The sequence below is a fragment of the Aedes aegypti genome, chromosome 2 (assembly GCF_002204515.2).
Source record: "Aedes aegypti strain LVP_AGWG chromosome 2, AaegL5.0 Primary Assembly, whole genome shotgun sequence".
Taxonomy (NCBI): Eukaryota; Metazoa; Arthropoda; class Insecta; order Diptera; family Culicidae; genus Aedes; species Aedes aegypti.
The window spans coordinates 337,609,848-337,624,595 of NC_035108.1; positions in this window are offsets into that span (position 1 = coordinate 337,609,848).

The window sequence follows — 14,748 nt, forward strand, 5'->3', positions numbered from 1 at the left end:
TAAATCAACGATGCTGTAAGAAATACCATACAATGCTGAGTAGCATGATGTTATTACGGTCCGACGGCGCTACAGTGGTAAATTCTCAAATTCATGTAATTATGTGGGGTAAATTATGTGAACCAAATTATAGTATACCACGATATTAAGATCATTATAGATAAATCAGTAAATATCATCCAATAAACCCTTTTAGGAACGTATGTTGGCCCTGAAAAGGGCCGATTGAGCTTGGATGCTGTGACCACGAGGCGAAATCTAGAAGCGCGGATCGGTCAACCTAGAAATCTTGAGTGATTCCACAGACCAGATGCTGGATTGGCAGCTTGAAGAATAACAGCTCAGCAGATTTCTAGCAGCGAGGTACTTCTCACTGAGCAAGTTCGGAGGAGCTCTTACCAGCTCGAAAGCGGAATTAGAATGAAACTGAATCCGACGAAGGAAGCATGTTTTATAACCTTGGAATAGCAGATGATGCTCCTCCCTTTTGTGCTCTTCGCTTTCTGATCGACCAATCTGGGAAATGAGTATGTGCCAATAATGTGTTGGGCTTAGAATTACTTGAAAATTGCGGAGAATGCTAATGCGTGAGAAATTGGTCGATCATGAATTGCTGGAAGGGTTGACATTAACTAAATATTCAAAACGAGATATTGATAATTAATAGTTTTCTTTATTATGACGGTAAATTTCTGATCCATGGGTGCCAAAATTATTACAATTGTTCAATGAGAATGCCTTTTCAAAAGCATTCTTAATATGTCGCAATTTTGTTACATGTGATAATTTTGCTAATCAAAGTGTTCCCACAAAATATGGAACATCAAAGACGCTGTTGGAAATGCCACTCTATTTTACAATTGTTGTGGAATGTTGAGCACTCACCCCGACGGCACTGCAGCAGCGTTCGCAATTACAGTCTCAAAATGTTGAGTCATAAATTATTCATGACAAATGAAATTTTGTATGAAACTGTGAAATTGATTTAGGAATATAAGAAGTCATATATAAAGTCGCAAATATTTCTCTTTTAACTCTTTTCTACTAATTTGATGACCCTGAAAAGGGCTGATGGCTTTGTTAGCTTTGATGCTCTCACAGATAAATAACACTGCGGGCTGTTATCAGTTGATTGCCATGGTCAAACGGGGAATCCTCAACTCAAGTGTATAAATTTGAGCAAGTTATTTGCTTATACGACGAACCGAAAGTTTCGTGACGTGGATGGCGCACAACAGAAACAGGTAGTGGATCACCGGGCTTAAGTCAAAATCTGATGATGGCGGCGATGACGATGGCTGGGTGAACGCAAACAAGCGGTGAACCACAAAGCGAGAATGACTTGCCCGACCGTGTTCACAGTTCGACCGCAAATTTTCCTGTGGACTGCTTCCTCTTCTTCTTCTTCTTCTTCTTCTTCTTCTTGGCGGTGGCAGCGGTGATGACTTTGGCTTCGGACGGCATCTTCTCTCTCTCGCTCGTCAGTTTGACAGACGGGGAGGTCCCTCGCTATCGATGTCTGTGCCTGAGAAGCACGCCCGGTCAGAGCAAGACAATCTGTTGCCTGCTGAGATGCGATCGAAGCGGAGAACTGAAAGCAAATGACGTCAAATTTTCTCTAGCACCCCTATTTATAAATTTGCTTGAAATCAACGTTCTTTTTTAAAACAGTTATTGAACTATTTGGACAGTTATGTGGGATTCAGTAAGTAAATGACATGACCCTTTGATGTCTTGTCTTTCAATTGAGGTGCCATTCAAAGAATTTCGTTAAACCAGCAAACAGTTATAAGAGTTCAAAATATTTCATGCCAAAGTAAGGCTCTTGGTTTTGAAATTCCAATTTCACTCCTGTATAGAGAATTTTTATTTTACTTTCAAACTGTGCGGCATAATCAAATGCAAACGCATTCAGTTCCCGATGGTTAGTGCCTGTGCTTTAACTGTTTATAAGTCGCAAGGTGGAACTTTCCCCGAGGTCGTGTACGACTATGACAAAAGCCTTGATCTGCAATTGGTATATGTTGGTTTGTCGCGGGTTACTTCACTGCAAGGACTATTTTTGACAAACTCTACCAATTCTTCCCAGTTCCATCACGCCAAAGGCAGCAATTCCAAGGGTTGACTTGAGGAATGAGCTGCAGCGCTTAGGCAATCATCGATTAGTGACGCTTTGAGACGTCTAATCTACTGGAGGAGTTTGGCGAACTACAGCTGGAGCCAGAAACCGATCACCCAACCAAGCAACACAAGGAAGCAACGACCAAACAAACAAATTCAATCATCTGGCATTATTCCTGGAACACCATACACTGGTTCTCGAAACCACAGATCGACAAATGGTTCTTTTCAGGACTACCAAAATGAGTCCAAAAAGAGTTAACTTCTGAAAACTTCATCCGATCAATAACAAAACAAAACTAGTACACTTACAAATTCATACACATGACAAATCAAATTATTAATCATCGTAGTTCTACGTCAACCCCGCGGTAATGTAATAGACATTACCCACCCCAAATTTTTTCTCCATTTTTTTCGGGGGGGCCAAGGCCATGGTTCGGGGGGGCCAGGCCCCCCCTGGCCCCTCCCTATTTACGCCAATGCATATCCTCAAAATTATGATATTTTACCAAGAATTTGTTCAAAAATAATAATATTTAAATAAAAATAAGATTTTTTTTTCACACAGTACATGCATGTTATCGAATTTAAACGCCGCATGGTGTTTGAAATGAAACATTTTACGGTTTTGACATAAAAAGTAGAAAAAACGTAAAATTTAAGTGATTGACACATTTTCTACCATAACTTTGTTATTTGAAGTCCTAGAACTTTGGTGTCTTCGACAACTTGTCATATTTTTACACGTTCTAAAATTTTGCCGAAGACGCGAAAGCTCTAGAACGCGAAATAAAAAAGTTTGCATCGCAGCGCACAGTGGTACCACCCATAGGCCATAAATCGAAAAACAAAATGTCTTGGTTGTCATTCCTTTTCCTTTTTATGGATCAATTATGATCTGAAGACTATAAAAACATAAATTTTATAGAAATTTTATATATATTTTTTTTATAATTTTTTTTCCTATATAATATGCATAGTTGGGCTATGAATGAATGAGCGTATTTTTCAATTGTTAAAAATACTTTAAAAATTAAGCGATTTCAGCACTTTGTTTATTGTCTTCGCAAACCAGAATCAAATGATTTTTCAATCGGTTTAGGTTGCAGAACATCAGTACAGATGTATTTCTATCACTTCCGATACGTTTAAGAGCGTTATTTGACATCTAGAAGTCAGTACTGATGTGAGTAATAAGGATAGAAATATACTCACTTCGTAACTACATCACTTAATTTGAAGTACGTTTTTGAATATGTTCTTAATCACATTTAATCAAACTTCTGCCACCAAATGATCATGTTAGAGTAGAAAAATGAACCTGTGAAGGTTCTAGCTGCAAATATTTGCAAATAAGTTAGCAGCGTGCCTTCAAAGTTGCGAGTTTTTACCAATAAAGGCAATGGTAAAAATATTCATAGAATTTATTACATACCAGTATATTTGTAGCTAACTGGAATGAATGTACAAAATAATGAAATTTTCACTACTCATACTTTAATTCGATATAAATGCACTTGCAATGTATATTGATTTAACAAGTAGTTTAAGTGAAGTCGCTGAGACAATAAAATCCTATTAAATTAGTATTGGTACAACAGCCATTCTAATTTGTATGACATGACTTCCCAAAGTATGGGAAGAACGACATGAACCTTTTGTTGTGTTTATTTTGAGCATCAAACAAGATATTCAACGACATTCCAGCATCTATATATACAGCGCTTAAAAAATAAAATTGTGAGAATAAAACATATTAAGAAGCAACAAAATATTACCAAATAATTCATTAGTTATTTCTCAGTTGTAAGTATTTGAAACTTAAGGTTAATTACATTAAGTGACATGTTCGTTATTTGGTTTTGGAAGAGATTTGAAATGAAATTGACATTATCAATTAATAGAAAAGTGTTCATTAAATTTTAAGATCCACATACCAAAAATAGGCTTATAAGTATGTGAAGCAACTCTGTGAGGGGAATCTTCTCAAGTTGGACAATCCTAATGATCCTAATATATTGCTTTCAACCTATAGATTTAATGGTACTTATCAATAAAATATTAAAAACTATTGTTAATCTTGGACACGGAAAGAAAGATAATTGCAAGTCGGTTTTATGCACATATAATAATTTATATAACAGAGCATTCGCAATATGATCTCCGCATACTAATCAGAATTTTGGAAGTGATATCAATAACGACATTAACTTCGATGGAGTTTAAACAGTCAAAAATAATTAATTTGGCAATTTCTGATGGTATTTACCATCGGAAATGGAGTAAAATGATTTATGACCGCTTCGTAGAACAAATAGAACCACTGTGCAGCGCCACCTATGCGGTTAAATTTCCAACTAACTGTTATCATCAAATTGAAGAACAAACAAATTCAAGATTCAATCCGAGAATATGCACTCCTAAAGCGCTAGAGGTTTTGTCTGGCTAAATTCTGATTCTGAAGAAAAATGTCAAATAAATACAGCTGACAATGATGGCATCGCCAGAAACGGTTCGGTTTAGCAGATTTTTGAACTTTCTTCATAATAACAGCTGCCTAGTGTGTCATATTCGATATAACAAACAATATTCAACAATTCTTGTTGTATGTGATCGGACTTTTCTGAGATCCATGCGAAATTTATGATTTATGTAAATGTCATCGTGACAGAAGACACTTATTGTACAGTTTTCGTGTTTCTCAATGTTCATTTTACTGCTCGTACTGTATGTGAGAGGTGACGGTAGCGGATTAGAGTAGAACAATCAATGCTGACCCTAAAAGCGAAACGAACGTCGCGAGAAATGTCGAATGTTTACTGCACTGCTTATAACCATCCTACTCTACAAACACAATTAGTCCATCCTGTGACGTCTATGAAGTATGGGTTCCCTATATCTTCTTAAGTAGACGTTGAACTAATATTCCTTCCCTTCTCTCAGTGGTTGTAAGGACGTGTCCAGGTGTATAATGTGATTCTTGTTTTATTTGTGGTCGTTAGGCTGAATGCCGTCAGGCCGAATGTCGATAGGCCGAAGGCCATAACACCAAATGCCGTTTAGCCGAATGCCGTTAGGCCGAAAATGTTGGGAGAACGGTAGTGTCCGACCCCTTGTAGTCGAGAAGTGTGCTGCCCCTTGGCTGACAAAATTGGCGCGCAGACTGTTTGTTGTTGCTGTGTATTCAGGTTGAAGAAAAAGCGTCTCGTGTAATTAATAATCAATGCGTTAAATACATTATCCTAGTTTTATCAGAGTTAATGGTGTCTTCTTTCAATCACGCGAAAATCCCGTAGTAGGTTTTGGTTGACTGTCGGGTGTTGTTTCGAGTTTCAACAGAAAAGACCGTTAGGCTAAAAGGGTTGTTAGGCCGAAATAACATTTGACCATTTACTACTATTTTAAATGGCAAAAACATTCAACAGTATTTTTCCTTCGTTTAATCAAAGGCTGTTTTTCTAGTTATTTTTCACCGCGGTTATTGTGGGCTTCTATGTAAAGGAAATTATCCTAGCCACTAACAATCTATTCGACCTAAAAAATTATCCGGCGGTTTCTAGGTAGGGGGATATCCCCCAGTGCCGGACAGCACCCAATACCGGACAAAGATTGAGAAATCATGGTCCAATCAAGATGATGTATTAGTAGAAAAGAAAGCTATTATGGAGACTAATGTTTGCGTAGAATAACACATCCTTGAAATATGCATGCCTTTTTTAAAAACTAGAAAAGTTTGAAAATCTTCAAAAAATTGACGTATTCTTTTAACTTTGAGCCTATTTAGTAACTATTTTGAATATGAAAAAATACTTTGGATCACGCAAGCATGATCGAACATAATCCTAATTTGATAGTATGAATGTATTTTGTACCATAATTGAATTAAATATGGACAAATTACAATTTTCTTCAAGCATCTCCTGTCCCTCAGTTTCGGACAGCTTGATTTAATGATTTAATGATGTTCAAATTTGCAGAAATCGAGGCATTTCCAGATCGTGTCCGGTATTGGGTGCCACCTTTCAAGATCGATCAATTTGGTACTAAAATACATTATCAAAATTCATATTTATATTTTCATATTTATTTTTGTGCCCTATAAAAATGATAATATTTATCATAAATGGGTAACACGAGCCCATAAAATCAATAGTTTTCGAATTATGAATGTAGTGGCTTAAGTGTCCGGTACTGGGGGATCTCCCCCTAAAACTATTGCACGTCTGAAAGTACGGATGATTGGCTGCTTCATAATGAGTGACTCCTTTTTTCCAAAACACTTAACATAAAACGGACGAGGTGTCGAAAATTCACCAAAATTTTGAAAGATAGATTGTAAATAACATTTTTTGCTACAAATAATAACTTAATATGTTATAAATTATTTTATTATAGTCAAATTATAGGCTTAATACTACGCTTTCAAATGAAGCCTATTAAGCTTAAATCGGTTATGATTTCATTGACGTACAGCTGTTTGAAGTTTGTTCGGTGAATCATAGTTGATGAATTTTAAGCGGACCAATTTTGCTAACTTTCCCACTTTTATAATGCTGCCAAAATTCGAAAACTAAACAGATCAATCTCAAATGTTGAGAAATTGTCATTCAATAGTATAGAAGTTTATTAAAGTGATTTTGAGAACATAATTTTTTGAGATTTCGTCCAGCCATGCGCCACTGTGCGCGTTGTAATACATGACCACAAAGTTCATGCAAAAACTTGTACACTTCGAAGCATTTATGATGATCCTAACTACGCTCTTCTAAAGGGGGCAACGTGGCATAGTTGGCTACACGTTCGCTTCATAAGCGGATCGTCATGGGTTTGATTCCCAGCCCCCCAACAAAAAACTCTTCGTCAGTCCGCTTGAAAACTACACGAGCTCCACCCGTCCAACACCCATGGCCGTCTGAAAGCGGATTGACAACTGACCCTCTTCTGAGCGAACATGCTCTAATGTACCTGGATAACATGACGATCGACCAACGGCAACGAATAATGGACTTCTCTCTGGACTCTCTCTGGACTCTCTCTGGAAAAGCAACAGCACAAGTAACGACGGATCAGATCCACAAATAGATTTAATCGATAAAGCAGATACGGACAATTAGTACAAGAACAACTGTCAAATTTGAATTCGCTCTGATAATGCCCAAGCTGGCGAATAAAAGCTTAATAAGTTAAGTAAATGGAGAATTAAAAAAACTACGCTCTTCTGTTAAAAATAGAATAAGTTTATATTTTTGTTTTGTTCCATGTGATGGAAGTTAAATGAAAAATCGAAATTTTTGCGTCAAAAAACTACAAATAACTATATTTTTTTCCTAAATTTCAATCGATTTTTATAGTTTTTGGAGTGAAAGTTCACTTTAATAGCATGCGAACCACCGTGACATTTTTAGAATGTATTTTGAGTTGAGCTCAAAATCTCTAAAGGAAACTCTCACTCCATATTACTCTAAGGGGTCAGGGGCACAGCGTGGCAAACCTTACAACATTTTTGAAGATCCCATACAAAAAACGTAACAATGGGGGGGGGATTGGAAAAGTCACAATTTAGCGTGACATAATTGCAGTACCATTCCTAACGGTCGTGTTTATCAGAAAAATAGACAATTCATCAATCGTACCAGCCGTTTCCATTTTACTTGTAGCAACAGTAATGCAGTCAACCCTCCATGAGTCGATATTGAAAGCATCACCGACTCATGAAAACATCGAGTCATGGAACATATATTCTTTGGAATGCAAACACAAGGTATAGGTTGAATGAAATATACAAAACCATCATGTAGGGTGACTTTGGGCCAGTATTTTTACAGTAAGCTAATATCAGAATGATCAAAACAATTTGACAAGCCCCGAGAATACGTTATTAATAGCCACTAGATGGTCATAGAATAGATTTTTGACGTTCATATTAGCCATGAACTGCCTAGAAAAGGGTGGTCAAAGTCTCTCCTAGGCCCAATGTAATCCTGCATGGCGGTATTATCGTAATGTTCTATATAGGTCTTTATACACTGTTCAAAAGCTCACTCATAAATCTATCATATAAAAATAGAATTAAAAAAATATTAGTTTAGTACGGCATGGACTACACTGGAAAAATATATTAGATTTTTTATCGTAATTTTACTCATCTCATACTTTTCGTTCCAAGTTGTGTTAACCCGGTTTTCGATGGCTGAAACGAATGTAAATTAGAGGATCGTGAACAATGAATGAATGAATGAATTGTCTTTATTAACGAGACTTTCAGCCCTCGTGAACAATTTAACTGCACATATTCGTACTTTTGATCACAGTGGATTCTTCAAAAAATCTTGGATAATTGTTTTTTTTTTCATGTTTATCGCTATCTGTTGATAATTGTGTTCGTAGGTTGCTGTACCATGAAACAAAAACTGTCCCTTTGGATAAAGTTGAAAAAACATGCAACAGATAAACTCAACTTTCGTTTACAGGGTGTCCATCCATGCGGGAAATCCGGGAAAAGCGGGAAAACCAGGGAATTACAAATGACAGGGAAATTAGAGTATACACCGGGAAATATGTATTTCAAACATAATAATTTAGTTTTTTATTCAATGTTTAGCACTGAGGAAGAAACTAGAAAATTTGGCCAAGAGGTCCACGACTGCTTGACAACTATTACCTAGGATCATGACTGACTTTCTATAAGTTGGTAGAAAGACAGTGAATTGATGGCAGATTTTCCTGGCTTGCCGATTTCTTTTGTAACGATTTGTAGATTTCTGGCGGTAAGATATGGAACATTATTAGAATTCTTGAAAAACTTCTAGAAGGGTACTTTTTATTTCTGGTAAGGGTTCTTGGTAATATTTGATAGATTTGCATTAGGATTCATGGTAAATTTGTCATGAGATCCTTGCAGAAATACTAACAAAAATCGAGGCGATGATTGATTAATTACTTAAAAGCTATTTGAAAGTGTAGTAAACGATGGACGAAATTATAAAATTGACATCCAATCGCATCAACAATAGCTAGCAGAATCCTCCAATTAATTTTGATACAAGCTCACGAACCGTTTCTTCGCAATCAAGGCTTTTTTTACTACCACATCTCCATCATTGAACGCGACGCATAATCCTCTTTATACGTTCTACCGGTTCTACCACGTTTTCAAGTCACACAATTCTAGCGTCGGTTTCGAATCAGCACGTTAACTGAATTTCAAATACCGTAATCCGGAATAACATTGATCATTTTTTGGAATATTTCTCAAAAATTTATTTTTATAATGCATATGTTGCAAATTTTATATCATTAAAACAAGTATTGATGCCCACTGCTCGTGTCCAAATACTGTATTATGTTTTCTGAAAGTTTAAAGCATATTTGAAAAAATGTTCTAGGTGATATTTTTATTTAGCTGATATGGGGTAACATTGAGCACCCATGACAACAACGTTCGGTTATATTGAAAATATCATTACTTACTAAAATCATGGCTCCTGAAGCCAAATATGTAGGCTAAACTCTTACAAGTCATTCACTTTTTGAGTTATTTTAAAATTAAAAACACCTTGAATTGAGGAATACGCCCAAAAGTAGGCAATTTCCTAAGGAAATTCTGTATTATTTATTGTAAATTGTTAACTATGCATAACTTAACATATTTATGAAAGTTTTGACATCGGAATCGTTTTCGGCGATGTCATTTTTAGTAACAACCGCATTTCTTTTGCTCATATTGTTTTCAGAACTCATGTGAGACATGATTCTTTGATCGTGTCATCCATAATAATATTTCCAAAAATTAAAAAATCAATATTTTCAAAAATTGAAAAAATTTCTCGTTAGCACTTAATCTACTACCTGGAATTATCAGGAAATTTTATTCAACCTGGAAAAAACCCTGGAATTCTCAGGGATTTTTTTTTTCGGAAAAAAAAACCCTGGAATTCTCAGGGAAAAAACCCTGGAATTCTCAGGGAATCTCAGTATATTTTATCAGTAAAGGATAAACATATCCAGGGCCGGTAACAAGTTTCTTTTTAGAGAATTGATCTTTATTTATATGCAAGTCTCTAAAAAGTTTCTATTTTGATGAAAAATATCTCAAGTCTCTATTTTTTCTATTTTGAAATAATTTTATTTTTACCAAATGGTCCCTAAAGACTCTTTTTCCATATCTTACTTACAGATAATAAAGGTGCATTATGAAGCTTCAGGAATTATCCTACTGGTTTTCCAGGGATTTCATCTAAAATACTATCTGGAACTAATAAAGGGTTCTCTTCAGAAATTATTCAAGAACTTCCTCTACCAATTATTTCAATAATTTTTCCAATGATGCTTGAGGGAATTTTCCCTGAATTTGCTTAAGGAATTCCTTGAGAACTTCAACATTACTACCTATAGTGATTTTCTCATGGCTATCCTTGGACTTCTTTCAGACATTTTTTTCACTAAATTTTTGACCGAATTTTCCAGTAGTTACTCTAAAAATTCTTCCAAAGATTTCCACAGATTTTTTCCAAGAAAACCCGCAAAGGTTAAATCCAGAGTTTTTGGTATAATTCGTTTAAGATTTTTTTTCCAAGAAAACCAACAAGAATTGCTCCAAAAATTCCTCGAGGGGTTACTTGAGTGAATTTTTATTAAGAACATATCAAATAATTCCTTATTGTTGAGTTTCCCTGGATTTTTTTTCTAGGAATTTCTCCAGCATAACATTCAAGGATTACTGTAGTTCTTCCCAACATTTTTCAATGAATTACTCAAAAATTCCCATGGAATATTCAAAAGTCCATTTAAGGTTCATACCAGTTAACACTAAAACATTTTTTTACAGAATCCTTTGCGATATTATCCAGAGGTTCAATTTTTTTTCCTTTTTTCAATTATCTTTGCAATAATCTATAAAATCTTGTAAAATTTCTTCAAGAGTGAGTTCTTCTAGAAATCCTTATTTATCAAGTGTGAATTAAGAACTTACACAAGTTTTAATAGAATTACTCTAAGATTTGCTTTAGGAATACGTAATGATTTATTTTCATCAATTTCTCAGCTTTCTGGAAAATTTTATTCACGTTTCCGTGGAGTAATAGGGTAGGTGTACCAGTTATAGACATAATGGTTCCCTATTTCGCCATACTTAATTACTTTAATTCCTTCAAACTTTGAAAATTTTTGTGTGTTGTAGAAGTAAGATTTAAGATATACCTTGATGTTAAAACATTAAAAAAGATATAAAATGTGAAAGTTGACAAAATTTCTCATATGGCCAAATAGGGAACCAGTATGGCCATAACTGGTACACTTTCCCTACATGGAAAACTCTTGGAAGAGTGCTTGATTTTTTTTTTGAAATTTTCCTTGAGAATCTTTTAGAATTATTGGATGTTTTCCCAAAGAAATCTTAGGAGCAATCTCTGGAGTAATTCCTGAAGGTATCCTTAGATAAATATCTAGTTAAAATCTTGAATAAATTCTGAAAGACAATTTTGTAGAGAATTCTAAGAAATCCTTGGAGACATCTGGAGTAGTTTCTGGCTAAACATTCTAACATGTTTAAGAATGGAGTCTTGGATGATGTTCTAGAAATACCGATGAAAGAATCACTGGATATAGTCTTGGAGAATTAAGAGCTTCCTTGATTAGAAGTAATATATGAAGGCATTCCTAAGGTATTGTTTTGGTATTTTTATTTGTAAAAATACAGGTTTTTTTTTTTGAGATATCTAAAACACTTTTTTGAGAAATTACTCAGGAAAATTCTTGGAGAAGTTTCATGGGAAATAATCACTAAATGAACTTCTGAGGAAAAAGAAAATCTCTCAAATAAAGTTAACTATCCATTCATCTAATCTGTAGAAATTATTTGTCGCACTGCCTCGAGAAATTTCCAATTTGTTCAATTTGATTTCAGGAAAAAATACTTTGGAAAAGTAATCTGGAGCTTTAAATCTCAAATTTCATAACAATTTAATCCTCTCTTTTCCACGACTTTAAGGTGAAACAGCTCGGAATCCGAAGATGGCCGGCATAATGGCGGCCTGGTGCCTCTACTCACGTTTTCAAAGGCACATAACTGGAGAAATAGTTGGCAAAAGCTTCTGATCTTCTTATTTTAAGCTTTCTGCTAGTGCACAAAGTCAAAATAAAAAGTGCACTGTTGTTGGATGCTTTTTTCGCGAGATTTGTGCCTTTGAAGTTTTGTTGCACTCTTGGAAGTTGATTCTAAACTGTTTTACCTTAATCGACTATTTCTTTATAAAGAAACGTTTTTAAAAAATGTTTAAGCAAATAGGATTCCAAATGGGCTAAAATATTAGAAACAGTAAAAAAAATACTTGTTTTTCAATAGAAAAAATATTGTTTAGCTGGTAAAGAATCGACTTTGTGGTAGAATCAATTATGCCGTGTAGAAACCTTTACCAAATTTGTAAAAATCAAGAATGCGTAGACGAAAAGCATAATTGAAAAAATATTGTTTATCGATAGTTTTACTATTGAAACATTTAATGGAGTATTGGGGTAATCTGATGTGTATGGAATCATATTTATGTAACTATTGCATTGCATTTATTTGATTCAGTTTATCTTGAGTTCGTCAAAATTCAATGGAACTCTGGAGCTACCATGGGAAAAGAGAAGGTTAATTTAAAACTCTTGAATATTTTCGAATGAAATGTAGTAATTCATCATTTACCTTAATTACCACATTTAAATGTTATACAGGTCGGACGCGATTAAGCTGGGGCTTGATAATGCTTCTATTATCCGAAAAATAGGGATCCAGGGATGAGAACATACCTTATCAAATATGTAGCAGATGGCTTTTGTAACAGCTATTAACACGATTCAATCAATTTAAGATATTTTAAACAATTTAACCTTTTTTGCAGGTCAGAACTGTATAAGTATTTACGAAAACATTGGCAAACTTAGTTTTATTTTAAGATATTGCCACAAATCTAAACCAAATTTTAGGTATAAATAAAATTCATTTGATTCAAGTTATATTCTTTGGTATTATTAGCACCTTCATATTAGATATTGAAATAGTATCAGCGTGCGTTAAAAATGTCTAGAAGTGTATACATTGCTATTAAATCAAAAACACTTTAAAACTTGTCACTTTATTTCAGTCACACACAGTGTTGTTCAGACTCATTTCCCCGAAAATAACATTTTCCGAACTACGAAGCCACGAACTACTACAACCATGCTCTATCCTCCTAAGATAGAAAAGCAGATGGTTAAGCTTGAGTACTGCACACAAAATCGATCAATTTTGATTCCAGAGAGCCACAATTCAAGTTTCGGTGAAATGAAATGAGTGAGTGAGTGAGTGCGAATCATTTCACCGAAACTTGAATTGCGGCCCACCGAGATCGAAACTGTCGGATCCCATGTGCAACACTCAAGCCAAACCACCTCCCCCTCCATCTCAGGAATACAACGCACAGTTATAACAGTTCATAGCTTCACAATTCGAATTTCGGGGAAATGAGTCTGGTCAACACTGGTCACACAAAATTAGAATATTTCTTAAACCTGGATTTATTTTGTGGTCCCTAAAAAATCCTGGAAATATCAGGGAATTTTATTTCGGTAAACGAGTAGACACCCTGTTATTTTCGCAAAAAAAAACTTTTTGTTTATTAGCTCATAAATAGAAGGGAGAGGACCACCAATCATGCATTGAAAATATTTGAATGATAAATGTTGATTCGAACTTTTTACGAGGAGGGTCATTGCGATCAATGTTACCCCGGATTACGGTACACATGAAAGAAATTAATGTAATGTTATGCATTATTGCTACCATAATCGCCACAGAAAGATCACTCAAAAGGTAGTTAGTAGAATGTCAGTGGATTCTGTAAAAGAGCCTTGGCTGATTTTTCTCAAAATTCTCAATAGATTTGTAGAGGTTGGTAAAGACATATGACATTTTTTTTTTTTGGAGATCTTCTATATGGTTTTCTACTGAAATTCGGGACAGATTCATAAAAAAAATCTGTTTGGTGGATTCTGGAGTTACTTATAATACCGATTCTTGGTGTAACGTTGTCTGGATTAGTCCTGGATGTTTGACAAAGTCCTTATGAAGCCCATGCAGATTGTATAGATTTTTGTAGATTTACAGCGATTTTTTTCCAATCACCATTTCCAACAAATTTCTTGTAAGATAAATTAAGAATCCATGGCACGATCTTTGACGGTTGAATAAATGAAGAAATTCTTTAGATTTCTAGGGCACATTTTTTATTAATTCTTACCAAGATCATTTACAAAATGTTTGATAAACTCCTTGGAAGATGTTTTATTTAGGTTTGTTTCAAGCCAGATTATTAGGTGATTGGATCCATCAATAGGTTTTCCAGATCAAGAATTTCCCTAGGAGCCAGGCATATGCCATGTTTAGGGCATAATTCCGGAAGTATTTTCAGATGGGATTGGGTTGACTTTTAAGCTTTGTCTTTTTGATCAACTACACGGGTAAAAATGCGGCACTCTAAAACGGGAGAAAGAGTCATGATTTCGGGAGGAAGGTGTGTTTCCATGTTATGAAAATACACCATGACCAAAAGTCATGATATCATGAAGCATTTTACCGTAACGCCGGCTGTACGTTACGTT